Raw genomic sequence first — 6353 nt, 5'->3', positions numbered from 1 at the left:
TATATATATATATATATATATATATATATATATATATACCACACAGGTTACATGAGTCCTGACATAAGTACTATCCAACTTTTTTAATAATTTGGATTTAATTCAGTTGAAATTGATGATAATTATTTTAAGCTTTAGCTTTTTTCATATATTTAAAATTGCTCTCTGAATCACTGATTCAAAACTAAAGGAAATCAATATGCAATATTTATTCAGGTTATCGTTATTTTAAAAATATATCCTATTAATTCACTTAAGGAACAAGCAGCATTTCAAGAAAACTTAACTAAGTCAAGAGAGAATAATAATGCTTCCATAATACGTCAGATGAAACTCAGAATTAAAGATCTGGAATCTGAACTTGTCCAAATGAAAAGTTCTCCAGATTATTCTCATGAAATAGAATTGGAAAAATATAAGCAACTCTATCTAGTAGAATTGGAAGTCAGAAAATCACTGTCAGATCAACTAAGGCAGTAAGTCAAAACGTAAAATCAAAGACAAAAAATTAAGCTCGTTAATTTGCCTCTAAACCATAATTTTTACTGAGACATGTTCATGAAATTAGTAGGAAGTGAAAGACAATATAATTTTGGAAAATGATGTTAATAAATTTACTTACTTTTAATATGTTAGTTCAGGACATTTTCTGTCTTACCTCCTTTCTTTAGTTTTATATAGCTTTATTTTTTTCTCTTAATGTTTTCTCTAATGCTAGTCTTTCAGCTAATTATTTTTGAAGCTTTACAATTTAGATAGATAATTTGTTACATAATTGCTTCTCATCACTCCCCTAAATAGAGATATTAATAAGTTTTAACTTTTGGGGTTGGGGGGGATTTACAACATAAACCCGAAGTATCAAATACTACTTACTCTCAGTACATTCTGGCACTTGGGAAATTCTTTCCTAGATTGTGATCTTTAGTATTATCACTAGAGGGCACTTTAGGACAAACTATTCTTTATAGATTTTTCCAGTCTACGTAAAGGCATGCTGGTGAAATAGGGAAAGGTGAAGGGAGATGAAGGGAAATAGAATTCACAAAGTGGCTAAAATTAGTACCTTGGTCAGCCTGATGGGTTGTGTGGAAGACAGAAAAGGCAGGCCCCACCTCTGTGCCGTGCTAACAATGTTAGGAGCAAATTGCCTTTGCAGCTGTGTCAGTGCACTGTGGTGGCCAGCTGGGCTATCTCGTCCTCCCCTAGAGCTTGTTGCTCTGAGTTCTTCCTCAGTGCCAGGTGCTTCATTTTTCCCAGGTAATGGGTGAAATGTACAAGGGTAATGAAAGCAAATGATTGAAAAAATCTTTGTGGGATATCCTTTTTTTAAAATCTCTAAACTGGTTTACTATGAAACCAAGTATTTCTAACTTTTGTATTTTTGTTTTTTCATTGTATATATTTAAGGTGTACAGCATGATGTTTTGATATATTTATTCATAATGAAATTGTTATTAAAGTTAAGCAAATTAACATATCCATCATCTTAAATAGTTACCCTTTAAAAGCACAAGTGTTTCTAATGGCATCCTCAAGAATCTGCCAAGTAGAGCAATTTGTTACCTGGTGAGCCATGCATCATTGATGGCCGTTTCTCTCCCTTCGTTACTTTGTATGAATTAATTGTTAGAAATCCTCGAAGTATGCATACTTCTTTAGAAAAATTTATTGCATACAGTAGTTATGCTCTGATATGTTTTCAGTATTAAAACATCGTTAAGTTCCATTTACAATTATGGCAACCTTTTAAAGAGTGCAAATCATTTAGGAATCATTTAGGGAAAAATGAGATAGTAAGCATTTGTCTATTCCAATCTTCACAGGGCTGACGATAGGCTGGCAGAGGTCAATACCCAACTTATCAGGGAGAGAGAGCAGTACAGATCTTTAGTCAGCACTCTCACTGTTACTACAAGACCTGTCCTGGAGCCACCTGGTGTTGGAATTCCTAATCGTCATTTAGTACTGGGTAGAAATCATTTTGCAAGACAAAACTTAGGGATTCCTACCTCAGCACCCCAGCCTTCACATGAGAGCATCGATGACTTTTTGGCGAAGGTTAGTTATCTTTTTTCCATAGGCTTTCAGATTTCTGATATCTCTTGTTTTTAATTTGGTGATGAAATACTGAGTTGTTTAATGGACTTAGGTATATTAAGTGAAGATGATAATTATCTGTGCACATAAAGACAGAAATTTTACCGTTTTTTTAAATGTCTCTGGAGATCATTTTTAAGAGATACCCATTTGTTAACTTTATTCAATAAATGTAGATAACCTGACACATTTTATATTTCTTAAAAAATCTGCATTTAATCAGATGTTAGAAATTGAATATTATTGCCTAATAGCTAAAGGTATACTTTGATGCTTTGGCTTACTTTTTCTAATTGATGTTAGTCTGGCTGTGGTTCATAACACATTTAGAGTTTTCCTGCACCACCCCAAGTTTCCACCCCTAACTGTTAGTGAATGAGTGGCACCCAAACACTTAACCACATTTGGGTATGTATTACCTAAAGGAATCCAGTAGAAATTCTTTTTATGAATTAAATAAACCTGTAACACTAAAAAAGGTTCATTTCTGTTTTTAAGTTAAAGTTTTTGTCATTGACATGATTTCATAAGAGTACATCCTTAATTGCTATATTATGTACAGCATTTTTATTTCAATTGTTATAAAGTGTGTCTATTTTCGTGCACATGGACATGTTTGAAATAGTATGTGTCTATTTTCGTGCACATGTACATGTTTGAAATAGTTTCATCCAGCATATATTTAAATTCATAAAATGCAGTCCTCTGATGTCTATCTTGCCATCATGTGAATGATTGATGGCTAAGATGGCAATGATAGCGAGTCTTTAAATAGCAACTAGTTTTCACTGTTAGTAAAATATTCATTTTAATCAGTGCACATTGGCTTATAGTTTTGATCATGTTTTCATGATCTTTATGCTTACAAAAGTAGAACAGGCCCATGTTAAATGAGGGCTCAACCTTGTTTTTTCACTTGGCTTTATGTCCTGGACACAAATATAGTAGAAGAAAGCTGAGGTTTGTTTCTTAGACAGCATTCTGGTGAAATAGCTTAAAAGGGAACAAACTGAATGACTGTTTTAGTACATAAATGACAGGATCCTAGCTAGCTGATATTTTTTCATCATCTTGTTAGCTTATTTTCATTTTATTTTTCTGAAGATAATGAGAGGATCAGGGTCTATGTGCTTCAGGATCATGAAATTGGACTATGGAGTACAAAAAGAAAAATTGGACTACGGAGTACAAAAAGAAAATGCATGTCAATTAGTTTCGTAAATTGTTAAATGCGATTCATGTATAAGGTGTTGTCATTAGTTCTTGCCAGGAAAATCAGATAAAGTATCGTTTTACATGCTGATGGTGAAAGAGAGTGTAAATGCAGACACAACACAAGGGAAGGTTTCTGAAGAAATATTTTCAAAATATTTTCTCTTAATTATCTTTTTTTGGGGGAAGTCGTGTTTATTTTTCAGTATTTCTAGAGAAGTTGAAAAATAGTTTATTTTAAACTTAATGTAGTAGTTCCAAGGTATATATGGTTCCCTGTGTAGCATTGGTTTGCCAAATCTGCTAGCTTAATGAGGGAGATTAAAAAGCACTCTTCTATCTAGCTATAAAGACACGTTCACAAATCACGGCAGGAATCCTTGAAAGAGTTCTTATGCAGTTGTTCTCCAAATTCTTAGAGTTACAGAAAACAGGCGCCTTCTAGAGTTGCTACGAATTTAATTATTTCCACCTGGAAAACATCCAGTACCACTATGAGAGATGATAACACGCTGTCTAAAATGTTAGAAAAGGGTGGGCTTTTGGATGGGGCATTTGGAAACAACAAACTGAATAGAGGTTTTTAGCTATGATCCTAGAAAGTAAAATACCAAAAGTACCATGAATTCTGAGTTTGTTTTTCAGCTGCTTTTATTTGCACAGTTTTAACATGTTGAACTCTTCCTACTGGGAAGTTCTATCTTAACCAGCATTTTCCCCCCTCTAATGTTAAGGAAAATGATTACAATAAATTACTGCTCTAGTCTGTGATTTCAGTTGTACTGGTTGTGGAAGCAAGTTTTCTCCACGTTCAAAACATTTAGCATTTATTGCATCTCTCCCCATGACGTGACATTTAGCCTTGCCACTTAACACAACTGTAGTGGTGATAGATAGCACAGTGGATAGTACAGTTAGGTTCTGCTAATTTTTTCTTTAAGTTTTCACATTCCAGTTTAATTTTGGGATGGTTTGTCCTATGTAACTGAAGTAATTTTATAGTTTTATTGGTTGCTTAATCAAAAACATAATTATAAAATGTAAAAATTCAAATTAGCCTGAACTGATATATCATTAGTTAACATTTCTTGCACATACAATTATTTTATAGTAACTAAAATCTTAAAAGATGTATTCCAGTTTTATAAAAGATAAAACTTAGCTGGTTTAAAAACACTTTTATGTTCAAGAGTTGTTTAGTACTTGTGTGCCTAACACAATGCGTGACACACAGTAGTCACTTAGTAAATTTTTTTTTTATTTCATGTTTAGGTACAAAATCATTTTCTCAACATACAAATGAAGGAAATCATCAGAAATCAAATATAAAGTCAATTGATAAGGAACAGATTTAACACAAAAAGATTAACATCCTCAATGCATAAAGAACTCTTAAAAATTAATTAGAAAATTCTTAACAGAAATTTGGTGAAGGACATGAGCAGATAAGTCACACACCCCTTAAAAACGCATATGGCTAATAAATACACTCTAAGATAGATGTTCTTGCAGGTGGAGGGGGCCTGCTGTCTCTACTTCATTTTATGTACTTAGCCAAATGCCCAGTGTTCATTTTATCCTTTGAAACATTCAAGTAATCTCTCAACTTCTTTCAATTCTTTTTCTTTCTTTCACTTTTTCCGCCAGGTGTTTAAATGTGCATGCAGCTCTGTACTGAATTCTTTAGCTCCTTGATCAAGAAACTGTTCCCCAGGTCTTTTCTCTGTGACAAAATACATGTGTTTGATATTTACAAACTGATGTGTAATTTCCTTCATACATCAAGCTATTTACAAGTTGATATTCAATTGCAATAGTTTCAATGGGCAAAGATTTTACTTTCTTATATTTGGTGCATATTTATTTTTGTAGTATTTGAGTGCTCCTTAAAATAGAAAATATCAAATTTTAATTTTAAAACATCAGTAGTTACTGAAAATATATTAACTATCAAAGAGTGTGTGTATAGTGTATGTATTTATCAAATTGGTCTCAAAAAGAGGATACAACCTTATTTTCCAACCCGTATTCTCAAGGATAATTTAACAGTAGCCTGTCAATAAATTATTGTTGAATGAGTGGACATATATTTGTATCTGTTGTGTTTTGCTATTTCACTATATTTCCCTTTCTAAAATCTTCTTGTCAACTCGTCCCCTCTTTAAAGTGGGGGCTATTTTGAAGATTGTACCGTGAGATTACAAAGTCAAGGAAGAAGCAGCATTTCTACAAGTGCTGTACAGTCGTCTTTCTTGTTGGGGTGTGGTGAATAGGCAGCAAATAACACTCCTTTTTTCCCTTCTGAGTTCAGAAGACAGGAATGAGACAGGTGGACATCAACATACCAGCTTTATTCCTAACACATCACACCTAATGGCAGGGCGTAGCTTAGATGTGCAAGCACAGTGGGCTTCCAAGTACTTGAGCCCAGATCAGGCACTTGCCCACACAGCCATAAGTGGTGGAAACAAATACTTAACACATTTCAGCAGCAGGCTGCTTACTGCCGAGATGACAGCTGCCCCAAATTCATGTTACTGTGGCAGACAGGGCTTTTCAAAGAGAGGTAAGGAGCCCAGCAAGCACACTCAGTGTGCTTCACCCAAATCCACCCGTTAGGTAAATCTCTCCTCCTGTCACGAGGAAGGGAGAGAGTGTAAGTGCTCACATGGAAACTTGAGGCCAGGGAGATGAAGGCTCTCTTACCATTTCTGCCTGGATTTGTCTGTACCAACTACTAATGAGAAGTTGGACAGAAGTATGCTAGATGGTAGAGAGAGATCATTTTGTGCTTTTAATTCTGCCATGAATAACATGTGACATGGATAATTCATTTGTTGATTGCTTTTGATAAGCCGAGTTTTATTTGCAGGAAATAAATAGTTCTGTTAAAGAAGAATGTTCTCAATTTCAGCTTGCTTAGTTTGACGAAAGATTTATTCAGTCAAAGTTCTCTGTTCTGTGATTTAAAAAATTTGTGCTTTATAAATTAAGTATATTGACTGCCACTAAGAGAAGTTATGATATTAATTTCTGTTCCT

General features: G+C 34.0%; 1 pseudogene; it reads left to right on the top strand.

The window, feature by feature from the left end:
* LOC103610942 overlaps positions 1 to 6353 on the top strand; it is a 38309-nt pseudogene that overhangs the window by 25564 nt on the left and 6392 nt on the right.

Source organism: Galeopterus variegatus, unplaced genomic scaffold (genome assembly GCF_000696425.1).
Source record: "Galeopterus variegatus unplaced genomic scaffold, G_variegatus-3.0.2 Scaffold12107, whole genome shotgun sequence".
In the NCBI taxonomy this organism is placed as follows: domain Eukaryota; kingdom Metazoa; phylum Chordata; class Mammalia; order Dermoptera; family Cynocephalidae; genus Galeopterus; species Galeopterus variegatus.
This window is presented reverse-complemented; position numbering and strand designations above follow the sequence as displayed.